The sequence below is a fragment of the Hyaena hyaena genome, unplaced genomic scaffold (genome assembly GCF_003009895.1).
Source record: "Hyaena hyaena isolate Hyena2069 unplaced genomic scaffold, ASM300989v1 scaffold_846, whole genome shotgun sequence".
Lineage (NCBI taxonomy): Eukaryota > Metazoa > Chordata > Mammalia > Carnivora > Hyaenidae > Hyaena > Hyaena hyaena.
The window spans coordinates 648,436-661,664 of NW_024081478.1; the positions used below are offsets into that span (position 1 = coordinate 648,436).

At 38.4% G+C, this 13,229-nt stretch overlaps 1 non-coding gene across 1 annotated transcript; it reads right to left on the reverse strand.

Moving 5' to 3' along the window:
• Nucleotides 1-1,268: 1,268 nt before the first annotated feature.
• On the reverse strand, nt 1,269-1,371 carry LOC120222190. The gene has a single exon (XR_005525982.1). It is a non-coding gene; the product is annotated as a U6 spliceosomal RNA (small nuclear RNA).
• Between the last annotated feature and the right edge of the window lie 11,858 nt (nt 1,372-13,229).

Consider the following 13,229-nt stretch of genomic DNA (forward strand, 5'->3'; position numbering starts at 1 on the left):
GTAATATCTTTGTTTCTTTGTTTCTTTCTGCCTTTATGCCTTCCTGCCTTCCTTCCTGCCTGCCTTCCTTTCTTTGCTTCCTGGTCTCAAAATGAATGAACAGCTTTCCTTTGATTAGACACCTCAGTTCAATATTTAGTGTTTGTATGTATTGTTTTTCTGTTGAAAAATTACATGCATAAGATTTTATGCTCAAATATACCATCGAAAATGCAAAGATGAAAAGTAAACAGCCTTTCCTCATAAACTAATGCTTGAAAGCTAGAGTTTGTATAAATTTTGCAAACCAGAGTGGCAGACTTTTCTATATTAACATCTGTCTTCTGGGGAGAAAAAAGCCTAAACTTCCACCATTCGAGTACTACAAGTAAGGTATGATCCTCCACTTAAGCAAGACTATGTATGATGGAGACTATGAAAACTGCTTAGTCCAGACCATGACTTGGAGAGTTTAGAAGTCAGGTATTTAAGAATCTCGGACAAATAGAAGAAGAAAAATAGAATTGGCTGATTCCTATAGAAAAGTTGATATCTTGCCATGCTTGCTTTTCTTAGAAGGAAGTACATTTCCTCTACTTCTGTAAATGTCATTAAGGAAAAAAGAGTTAGCAAATAAATACACCAAATCTTGGAGCTCATACATAGCCAACCTTGAGTTTTCCATTTCTGACATTGAGTTCCTCATCCTGAAAACCACATGTATGTTTATAGGTTTTTGGTTGAATAATAGAAGATTAAGAGAAAATCCTTGCTCGTATTTCTAAAATCCCTTGATTCTAGGATTATTGTTTTTCTGACCTCTCCCTTCTTTTCTGTGATGTCAAGGCCAAATCTTTTCCACCTGGAGGCCCTTTGGAACATCCTCATAATTCCAGGGAGAGGTTCCTGTTTATCCAAATCTTAACATAACAAGGAAGAAGACCGAGCCCGTGATGACCCAACCCTATTGCAGTTCAAAAGTAGAAAGATAGGTTCAGAGGGCAGACAGAGTTCTACAGCAGATGCACTTTGGTAGGGTGTGGAGTATGCAGAAAGAGACTTGCACACGTAAAGAAAGCCCAGAAGTGTTCACTCATCAACTCAGCAGCCTTTGCAGTCAACATCTGCCATGACATCTATGTTTATGGCCATGGTAACTGCCCCATGTCAAAAGGATTATTTCACTGTCACAACTCATTAAGGGCAAGCCTTGTTAAGAGAAAATTTAGGGTTGGACTTTTTCTTTTTTTCCAGCTTTATTGAGGTATAAAATTCATCTTGCGTAACTGAAAAGTAGGGAAGGCTTCACAAATCTGTGTGCCATCCTTGGCAGGGGTCATGCTAATCTCTGCATGATTCCAATTCTAGTATGTATGCTTTCAAAACAAGCACCAGGTTTGTTTGGATTTTTATTTGAGGGGTTTCTATTTTTTCAGTTATTATTTTGACATCCTCTAGCTCTGAAAAATCATAAAATCCCAAATTACCAAGTGAATATGCTCTTTGAGAAAAATAAAGTTTAACATCATAGTAACTATTCCTTTATACTGAACAGAGTTGTTTCTTAAAACAGAGCATGCTGATTTAATTATTGCATAATTATTGTTTTTAAAATTTCTGACAATACTAGTTCTCTGTTCTAATACTCTTCTTTAAATATTTCTCAGCTTATCATTTATATTTTCTTCCAGATAAAACATTGAATCATTTCATCAAGTTTCTCACCTTAGGAAAACACCTCTAATTTATTTCTCTCACCTAAATATATTCCAGTCTTGAGTTAAATATAAATATGCAAACCAGTATCAGAAACAATTAGAAGGAAACATTATTGACAATCTCTCACTTCTAGGCAGAGAAGAACTTTCTAGGCATAAAAAGCAAAAGAAGAAGCACAAGATGAAAAGATTGGCAGACTAGATCTCACTGCTTTTGGCCTTCTCCCATTTTCCTGAATTAGTTTTACTAGCTAGGTCATCTTGGGCAAGTTACTTATCCTTTCTGTTCCTTTGTGTCTTATCTATGAATTTGAGGTATAAACTGAATCATGATGAGTTTATGGAACACCAACTGTATGAAATATCAGGCAGGCATTTAAAAACATACTGAAGAAGCATAGGGATGAAAAACACTTATGTAATCTTCAAAAGTAGTGTGGTATAATCATAAGAATAGACTCTGGTGCTGAACAAGCCTGGCTTGTAAGTCTGCCTTTGCCACTTTAGTAGATCTGTGACTTATATATGATGATAGCAGTTTAAAGGGTTGTTTTGAGAGTTAAAAATAGCAGAGGCTAGAGTACCAAAATTATAATTTCATTGTCCAAAACAGTAAACCAATCATCCAAATTCTGATGCAATCCAACGACCACCATTCATGCCCAATCAGTTCCTCCCAGACCAATCATCTGTCTTTGTTTAATTTTTCCTCATAACTAGGTTACTAGCACCATGATCTACTCCTAAAAACATGTAAACCAGATAAGAAAGCAACTTAAAAAAAGGAGAATTTTTGCAATGCATAAGACCAAGTATTAATGCCTTTATTATACAAAAAAAAAAAATGTCTCCTAAAAATCAGTATAAAAGATTATCATGTTTGGGTTGCCTGGCTGGTTCAGTTAGTGGAGCATGCAACTCTTGATCTTGGGACTGTGGGTTCAAACCACACGTTGGGTATAGAGATTACTTAAAAATAAAATCGTTAGGGGTTCCTGGGTGGTTCAGTCAGTTAAGTGTCTGACTCTTGATCTCAACTCACATCTTGACCTCAGGGTCATGACCTCCCGTATTGGGTTCCACATTGGGCATGCAGCCTACTTAAAAAGAAAAAAAAATCTTTAAATATATATATTTTTTAAGTTTGTTTTTATTTTTGAGAGAGATAGGGATAGCATAAGCAAAGGAGGGACAGAGAGAGAGAGAGAGAGAGAGAGAGAGTCCCAAGCAAGGTCCATGCCATCTCCAGCAGGTCCAGGGGTCCCTGAAGGAAGGAGGGTGTCCGGCAAGAGAGAGATGAGAGAGCTATGAGAATCTTTCTTGTCACCAGCCAGGCATCTCCACACTGTCTGAGACTCAACTTTGTTTTATGATTAAGTGTTTGGGGTATGGCACAGAAGTGGCATTCTGATGACAAATTCTTTGATCAGTAGAAATTCTCCAGAACATTGATATGCATAACCTTATTATTATGATTCAGATAAGAGAGCTCATGCTCATCATATGAGGAAGGAAGATATCTTTAGCATTCAAATACAAAGAGGATAATGTTTTTAGCATGGTAAAGGCAAAGGTTAATTCTTTGTGAGCAGGGGTCAATAGCCTGTTTATCACTTACTGGGAAGTATTAAGAAAAACAGGTTTTTCAGGAAATGCAATGTTTGCTCCCATAACCACAAAAAACGTTCCTACAGTAAGTTCCTTTACAAGGTGCAATCAGCATATCAAGGCCAGAATAAGTCACTCCTAATAAATCAACAAGGTGCCTTGGGGGTTGGTGCTCAAGCAGAATCAGTTGAGTGGGGATGGGGATAGGTCATCATCTGATGGCAGCAAAAGCCTTGCAAACTTGCCTTAACCCTCACAAGGAGTTTTCTCAACTAGTGAGTTCAGAATAACTTCCAACAAGCACAGAGCTGGATGCGGGGCTCGAACTCACGAAACCATGAGATCGTGACCTAAGCCAAAACCAAGAACCAGAAACTTAGGTAGCTGACTGAGCCACCCAGGCACCCTGAAAGAAAAAAATCTTTAAAGGAAAAAAAATATGAGCATGTTCAATACAAAAAAAGTGAGTAAATAACTAGCAATTCATACAAGAAGATATACAAAGGATGGAGAGAAAGATGTTAGTTTTATTTGTAATTTTAAAATGCAAATTGAAATAAGAATATACTATGGTTCACTAATCAGCATCAGGTATTAAAAAGAATGACAGTACTCAGTGTTGCACACAGTAAGGGCATATTAGTGACTATTGCTGAGTTTACAAATTGGTACAACTTTTTTGGAAGACAATTTGATGATATATTCAAATATCTATATTAAAAGCTTAAACTGGGTGCCTCTCTAAATACATAAATAAATAAACATAAAAAATTAAATTAAAGAAATAAAAGCTTAAATTGTCTTTAGCCAAATTGAAGGAATTTGACCAGGAATATCAGACACAACTATAAATATTTATGTACATAAATGTTCATTACAATATTTTATAATAAAATGAAAAAATAACCTAAATTTCTGCCACTTGGAGAATGGTTAAATATGTTATTTCCATCTGTTTGACTATTATACTCCTAAAAATCATGACCTTGAGGGCCATTTAAAGAATGAAGAAATATTGTAACTTAAATGGACTATAAAGGTTATATATTATATTTCTTACACTATTCCAATCCTGAAAATGAATCGCTTGACTACACAAATATACACACACACACGCACAGAAAAACAAGAAAAACACAATAATGTAGTAACAGTGGATATCTTTACATGAAATTTAGATTTGTTATTTAATTTTTTTTATTATTAGTATTGTCTGAAGTTTCAGCAATGAGAATTTATTTACTATTTATAGGTTAAGAACAAATACAAAGTTTCTTTCTCCTTCTAGAAAATGATTGTTTCATATAAAAGTGATATTTTTCTTCTTTCTATTTAAAATTTTTTTTTAACATTTATCCATTTTTGAGAGACAGAGAGACAGGGCATAAGAAGGAGAGAGGCAGAGAGGAAGGAAGACACAGAATTTTAAGCAGGCTCCAGGCTCTCAGCTGTCCACACAAAGCGTGATGTTGGGCTTGAGCTCACCAACCGTGAGATCATGACTTGAGCCGAAGTCGGATGCTTAGCCAACTGAGACACTCAGGCGCCCTTCTTCTTTCTATTTTAATTTAATTTTCCAAATGTTTACAAGAGAAATATAAATTTAAAAAAAGAAATAATTATTTTATGTCTAAAAGGACCTTGGTGATGAAACAGTCCATTTTTATAGCCTGAGTGCTGACATGTATATAAAATAGAACTTAGGATACAAGCACAATAAAAAGACTAAATAATGAATCAACAAATGCAAAAATATTATATCAACAGTACAGAAGGATGATCCAGTTCCAGCTGGGTAAGCTTTTGGTTAGATGCAGGCACATTTACCACTTCTACTGAGGTGAGCTGATGTACCAAGTCCTGTCCTCCACCTGTCCAGGAAACAGACAGAGAAAAGGGGTTTGGAATGGAAAGAGCAAGCCCATTTGATTCACAGTAGCAAGTACTGTTCAGTGAACTGTCTGATTGCATACTGCTAATTTGAGTTAGAAATTGAGGCAAAGGGCCCAGGAATAACTTAAGGAAATGGGCAAGCCCTACACAACCAGCATGTGCAAGCCCTTCACCTCTGAGACCAAATAGTAAAATCAACATATCTGTGTTTTTTCTTAATTCTTTTGTTTTTAATTTTTTTTAATGTTTTATTTATTTCTGAGAGAGAGACAGACAGACAGAGTGAACAGGGGAAGGTCAGAGACAGAGGGAGACACAGAATTTGAAACAGGCTCTAAGCTCTGAGCTGGCTGTCAGCACAGAGCCCGATGCGGGGCTCAAACCCACGAACTATGAGATCAGAACCTGAGCCAAAGTCGGAAGCTTAACCGACTGAGCCACACAGGCACCCCTGGTTTTTCTTAATTCTAATGGGCTATGATGTTATATGTTGTTTCATAATAAATTAATTTACATATATGCAGGAAATTCCTGTCTTCGAATTTCATTCTGAAAAAATATTTGACCAAAATGAAATTAATAGCAAAAATTGTCGATGACTAGTTATCATATAAAGACATAGCAAAACAGCCACCACATTGTAATTGTGGCTGTGGTTCTTAAAGAAAAATTTCTTAATGTTATCCCAAAATACCACATGATCCTCTTTATGAGGGAAAACCCCAAAGCAGGCAGCAGGCAGCTAAGGCAACAGCACTTACAAATCCCTTTATTTTAGTTCTTAAGTGCTGAGCCAAAAGCATTGTGATAAAATCTTCAAACTTGGCCTCTTGGTCCCAGCATGACAGCATTCAAAGATTTTAACAAGGTCCACATTAAAAACTGTGGTCACCTGCATAATTTCTCTAGGAGCTTGCCTACTAATCTTACCACTCTCTAAAGTAATTGTGAAACTGATGGTGTGTGTAGTTATTTCTAAAAGCCCCAAGACAGTAATTATAATATAAGGGTGGGTGGATACGTATAATTTGAGATTTTAACTCAAGATCCCTATCTAGAGGGGCGCCTGGGTGGCTTAGTCGGTTAAGCGTCCGACTTTCGCTTAGGTCATGATCTCCCGGTTCGTGGGTTCGAGCCCCGCGTCGGGCTCTGTGTTGACTGCCAGCTCAGAGCCTGGAGCCTGTTTCAGTCTGTGACTCCCTCTCTCTCTCACCCTCCCCTGCTTACGCTGTCTCTCTCTCTCTCTCTCCTAGAAATAAATAAAACATTAAAAAATAAATTAAAAAAAAAAAAAAAAAGATCCCTATCTAGAAATTCCCTGGCAATGAAACTTTGTCAGAGACACAAATGCTTGTACGTATCCAGGAGAGATTCCAATGCCTAGAGAAGAGAGGGTGTAGTCACCTCAGAAAGAAGTGGGGTGGTGCTTTGGTTGCAAAGCCCTGGGGCAAATGCTGAAAACGGGTGTTTCTCTTTGGCTTTCCTCCCTTTGTTTTTAGCCTTCTAAATGCTGCACAGACTCATTCATAGTAATGCCTGAAAATTTGAAATTTCCTGGGAATGAAGTTAAAAAATTAACAGCTCATCATTTTCAGAGAACAAAACATCTCATTTATAGAGAGAATAGGCAGTCATTTCTCAGTGCATTGGCAAATGCTTTACTTTTTAAACTTTTTTAATGTTTATTTATTTTTGAGAAAGAGAGAGAGAGAGAGCAGGGGACGGGCAGAGAAGGAGACACAGAATCCAAAGCAGGCTCCAGGTTCAGAGCAATCAGCAGCACAGAGCCTGACGCGGGGCTCACATCCACCAACCATGAAATCATGACCTGAGCCAAAGTCTGACGTTTAACTGACTGAGCCACACAGGAGCATCTTAAACTTTTTTTAATGTTTATTTTTTTAAGGGGAGAGAGAGAGACAGAGCATTAAGGGGGGCTGGGGTAGAAAGAGAGGGAGACACAGAATCTGAAACAGGCTCCACGCTCCCAGCTGTCAGCACAAAACCCAATGCGGGGCTCCAACCCACAAACTGCGACATTATGACCTGAGCCAAAGTCAGACACCAAGAGATCGTGACCTGAGCCAAAATCAGATGCTTAACCAACTGAGCCACCCAGATGCCCCGTAAATGCTTTTATTCTTACTTGGAAAAGACTTCTTGGGGCATCTGGGTGGCTCAGTCAGTTAAGTATCCAACTTCAGCTCAGGTCATGTTCTTGCAATTAGTGAGTTAGAGCCAGTGTTGGGCTCTGTCTTGACAGCTTGGAACCTGAAGACTGGTGGCTGCTTCAGATTCTTTCCCCCCTCTCTCTCTGCCCCTCCCCTGCTCGTGCTGTCTCTGTCTCTCTCAAAATAAACATTTTTAAAAAATTTAAAAAAAGAAAAGACTTCTTTGGCATTGTTTGGTCTTTTCTACTGTCTTAGCTAAAATAGTCTATTAAAAGTATGATGTGATTTAGACATCTTTTCACCTGTCGTCATTGACTCATTTCTAAGAAAACACCGTGAAACCCTCAGGGGAGGAGTCACTAGTTATTATGAGCAGGTTTTAAGTAGTAACCTAGAGAGAAAATTTCTAAGGTGTGGGTTAATCCGCTTCCTTGCTCTGAATAAGGATTTAAGCTGTATAACTATTACAAGTGTAGTCTAACAAAAAGGAGAGTAAAAAACAAACAAACAAACAAACCTGGCTTTATAGACCAAATAGTAAGCAGTAAGCTGGATATAATCGAGCCTCTTCTAGTCAGATTAACTATGTAAGACCCTAACAGGTATAAAACTCATTTGGAATGGAGTCATCCTTTGAATGATGAGTTCATGCTAAAGGAGTCACCTAAACCAGAAACTATCTTGACTTCACCCTCTAAAAACTGATACAGTATGTAAAATTCTTCAAATATAATTTAATACCAATCTCTCCCCCTGGGTCTGCAAAACTCAGCTCTTCGAAAGGTTCTGCTCCACCCTGTAAACTAAATTAAACTTTTCCTTCTCCTTGCTCCCAGAGTACATCATATATTCTTCTATTACAGTCAATATGTACAGTGATTACTATGTGCTGAGCTTTATTCTAGATTCTTTAGATATATTAATTCATTTAAACTTCAAAGTAACTTTATGAGGAAGTTTCCAATATTACCTCCATTGATCACACAAATGTTAAGTAACACTTCAAATGTCTTTCACCTAGTAAATTAATTAGCTGATTTTAAACCCAGGGAATCCAGCTTAAAAATCCAAGCTCTTAACCATCTTGCTATTTCACTGGGTTATAGTAGTAATCTTTACAAGCCTAAGTCATTGTGATATTGTGATTTATAATAAGAAGTATATGTTTGGTCTTCTTCCTGTTCCTGGCACAGAACTCCTGAAACTACTGGAATTTCCTAAGTGAGGAAAGCCATAAAGGTGTCTTCTGTTATGTTTATGAAGTGACTATTGGAAAGCTCCTAGGTCACCTAAGGGTGGGGCTGGTTGTCAGGGGAACCAACCAAGTGATTAGAGGTTTGGACCCTTTAGTCGCTGCTCCTGACCTTCAGGTAGAGGAGATGGGCTGAAGATTGAATCCAATCACAGATGGCTGGTGATTTAATCAGTTATGCTAAGTAATGAAGCCTCTGTCAAAACCCAAAATGACAGAGTTCAGAGATAGCTTCCCAGTTGACATCTAAGTCACACTTCCAAGGCGACTGTGTGGCCCCAAACTCCACAGGGGCAAAGCTACTTTGTTGAGGACCTCACCCTATGTATTCTTCTGTCTGTTAACTTGTGTATTTTAAAATACTTTGTAATAAACCACTAATCTAATGAGTAAATTATTTTCCTGAATTCTGTGAGCAGCTCTAGCAACTTAATCAAACCCAAAAGGAGGATCATAGGAACCTCTGATTTACAGTCAGGTTAACAACCTGGACTTGCCATTGGCATCTGAAGTGAAAGGCAGTCTTGTGGGACTGAGCCCTTAACCTGTGGAAGCTGACACTATCTCTGGGTAGATGGTGTCAGAACTAAGTTGAATTGTAGGACACTCAGCTGGTGTCAGAGAATTGCTGTATGGGGTTTTTTTTTTTTTTTTTTTTTTTTTGGACAAAACCTACATAATAGAATTGAGTGCCATGTAATAATCCTCTTAAGAATTGACTGTTTACTCCTTGATTAAGTGAAGTTATTCATTTTTGTATCCCCACTGCTGAGTACACACTGTAGGAGCTTAATAGTTTTTGTTGAATTACAAACTTGAAGATTAGAATCTTTATTCTTTTGGGGCACCTGGGTGACTTAGTCGGTTAAGCGTCCGACTTTTGCTTAGGTCATGATCTCGCGGTTCGTGGGTTCGAGCCCCGCGTCGGGCTCTGTGCTGACTGCCAGCTCAGAGCCTGGAGCCTGTTTCAGAGTCTGTGTCTCCCTCTCTCTCTGACCCTCCCCTGCTCACGCTGTCTCTCTCTCTCCTAGAAATAAATTTAAAAAAAAAAAAGAATCTTTATTCTTTTAACACTCACAGTATACAAAGTACTTCGAATGCTCTGCACTCTAGGAATGATAAATAAGCATAGATAAAGAAATGAATTTTTCTCCTTATGAATAGGATAAATATTAAAGGGAGGGGTAGCAAATGCTGCAAAATTTAAAATATAAATGGAATTTATTTCTAAAGATGGGAACTATTCACAGTTAAAAGGTCAGCAAATCTAAGTCCCCTTAAAAAATGTAGCTCTTTCTCCTTAATAATTCACTTCTCTTCAAACCAGATTTCCATCATCTTATACACTAAACTTTTTCCATGGGAATTCTTAAACATTCATGTCTTAGATGAGCAGTTGTGAGCTTTTTATTCTCCTTGGCACAGAGACAATTCCTTGAGTAAGACAGCAACAGGTTAACACATAATTCCCATTCACTGAGCTCTCTAAAACTTTCCCCTCTTCCTCCATAATATTTTTTTCAAATTCCTTACATGAACTCCCTGACTCCTCTTCACCCATTCCCAGGCTTGGGAATCACTATCTAATACCAATTCTTATCTTCTCCTTGTTGGTTTCTGTTTTTTATTGTTTTGAAGAGATAACAATTCATTTCCATTTTTTATCACTTACTTCACTAGTGATCCTATTTATGCTTAGAGTACGCTCTGCTTTCTTCCAAAGAACCCAGGAATTCCCTCTTACATGTTTCTTTCTTTTCCAACACACCAACAGACAAAATTCAGACTGTATAATAGTTATTTATTAAGTATGTATACAGATTTACTTAATGAGCTTCCATAATCTCTTCAGTATCATATCTTTGAATATGACAGTCACTTGATTTGCCATCACAAAATGTTAGTGACTTGACAAATTCACAGCCCATAGTTGGAATGGTAGCTGTCTTCAGCAGCTCTCTTACAAGTGTTGACTCAGGAAGTTCTACTCTCAGATTCTTTGCTTATAGTCATGGGACAATGGAGACAGTATGTGAAAGATATTGAAAGACCTTTAAGAAGTCAGGTCTCAGGGGGCGCCTGGGTGGCTTAGTCGGTTAAGCGTCCGACTTTCGATTAGGTCATGATCTCGCGGTTCATGGGTTCGAGCCCCGCGTCAGGCTCTGTGCTGACTGCCAGCTCGGAGCCTGGAGCCTGTTCCAGTCTGTGACTCCCTCTCTCTCTGACCCTCCCCTGCTCACGCTGTCTCTCTCTCTCTCCTAGAAATAAATAAAAATATTAAAAAAAAAAAAAAAAGAAGTCAGATCTCAGAAGTGACACAAATGGCTTCTGTCCATGTTCTACTTACCACCTCATATGGCTGCTATCTAGATGATCTAACTTCAAGAGAAACTCTGAACTGCAGCATTTCCTTGTGCCCAAAAGAAGGAAATAAGATTAATGAGCATCTCACCAGTCGTCCTTTCTGGCCACTCATTATCCCTTTATTCATCCTCCCGTGCATGAAACACATCCACCTCCATCACTAACCCAAAATTTTCGATCACTAACTGCATCAGCTCAAAATCCAGGCTCTCAGCTTGCCACGCCGTCCTTCCCATCTGATCAAAATCTGATGCCCCAGACTCTGGAGACCTATGAACGAAAAGACTAGGAAGTGATCCTCACCTAAACACATATATAATTACAATGGATAAGATAACCACAGTCACCACTTCCATTTAGGAGAATAAGAAACACAGCAGTTGTTGGTTTGAACCAATTTTGAAATCCTACTAGGCAGGCACTGCCCTGGAGCAAGGGAAAATCTTGATTAGGGTCAATTATGTTTTCTGGGGAGAACTCTATTATCCAATGTTCTCAACCTCTGGAAGGCTCCTCCTTGTCCATTATTTTCCTTGAGTACATCGGGCTTGGGTATTGGGCAGCAAGCCATTTCTAGGAAATGGATAGATTTAAAAGCCTGCCTACTGCTGCAAGTTTGGGCATCTGCAAGCTGTTTTAAATCCTAATATCACAAATGGTTTTTATTGAATGTTTTTAGTTTCATTGGCAAATCATTTCTTCAAAATTTTAATAGTTTTTGGGGCTCCTGGATGGCTCAGTCAGTTAAACATCTGACTTCGGCTCAGGTCATGATCTCACGATTGGTGAGTTCAAGCCCCGCATTGGGCTCTGTGCTGACAGCTAAGAGCTTGGAGTCTGCTTTGCATTCTGTGTCTCTCTCTTTCTCTGCCTCTCCCCTGTGCCTGCTCTGTCTCTTTCTCGAAAATAAATAAACATTAAAAAATTTTTAATGCTTTCCCATCTCTTTCCAATCAATTCCATGTGCCAGTAGCCACACCAGTAGTTTTTTCTAGACATGATTTCGCAGTCTGATTTATGTTGTTGCTTCACCCTGTGATTTCCTTTTTACTTAATGGCAGCTACCCTGAATCTATCCTGAGCAAATTAAGGACATACTCATAATCTGATGTTTTCCATGAGTCCTTTTTCCAACCATCAAGTTGTACTAAACTTTTTTCTTTCACAGCTTTTCGGAAGTCTGGCACTGATTGTTTAGGGTTTAGACATTAGGACTTTCAAGCTTACAAGGCCTTGAATTTCTATTCTCTCTCTCTCTCTCTCTCTCTCTCTTCCTTTCTATTTATTAGTTGGCCAATTTTCTCCTGGAATCATCTCTTTTTTTTTTTAATTATACTATGACAAATGAGCTGATAGTCTCCCAAAACACTGCCAACATTTGGTTTTCCAAATTCTTCCTATAGTGTTTACAAGCCCAATTGGCACATGGGTCTGTCTTGTGAGGGAAAGCAGGTAACAAATTTACCGAATATTTTGCTACCGTATAACATAGCTACCTAGTAACTATTTCTTCACTATCGAGAGCCAATAGGTGAATCAATGCCACATATTTTAGGGTTTTATTATGACAGTACCTCTCTTCTGTTACCAATTACTATGTTAAAAGGAGTTAACTCGCCTTTTTAACAATAAACCCTCAAATCAGAGGAGAGTAATACAACATAAGTTTGTCTCTAGTTCATAATGTGGCCATGTAGCTCTTTCAGGTGACTCTACTCCAAGTGATGACTCAGTTTGGGATTCTTTTTTTGGTTAGGGTCTTCAATCATACTTTAAACCACTTGAACAGAAAGAGAATGTGAGATCATAGGAAATACATATATTGGATTCCACCCCCATTTCCTGGCAAAGAGCTCCTAAAATCCTTGTAATTTCCTAAGTGATAAGAACACTAGGTGCATCTCTTGTCCTCATATTTGTCTTTGATCCTGTCCCCAACACAAGACTCTTAAAACTCTCATAAATTATTAAGTGATAAGAACACTGGACCATGTTTTGTCCCGATGTGGCAACCTTGGGTGGGCTCCTAGATGGCTTCTGGATGGTGGTCATGACCAGACCATGAAAGGAAGCTTAGAATTTTCAACCCCATCCACCTCCCACAACCTCTGCCTTCTTTAGAGATAGGAGAAGGGCTGGAAATGGAGTTAATAATTGATCATGCCTATGTGAGGAAGCCTCCATAAAATCCTTATAATGTGGGGTTCAGAAAGTTTCTGGGCTGGCAAAAACCACATGGGAGTA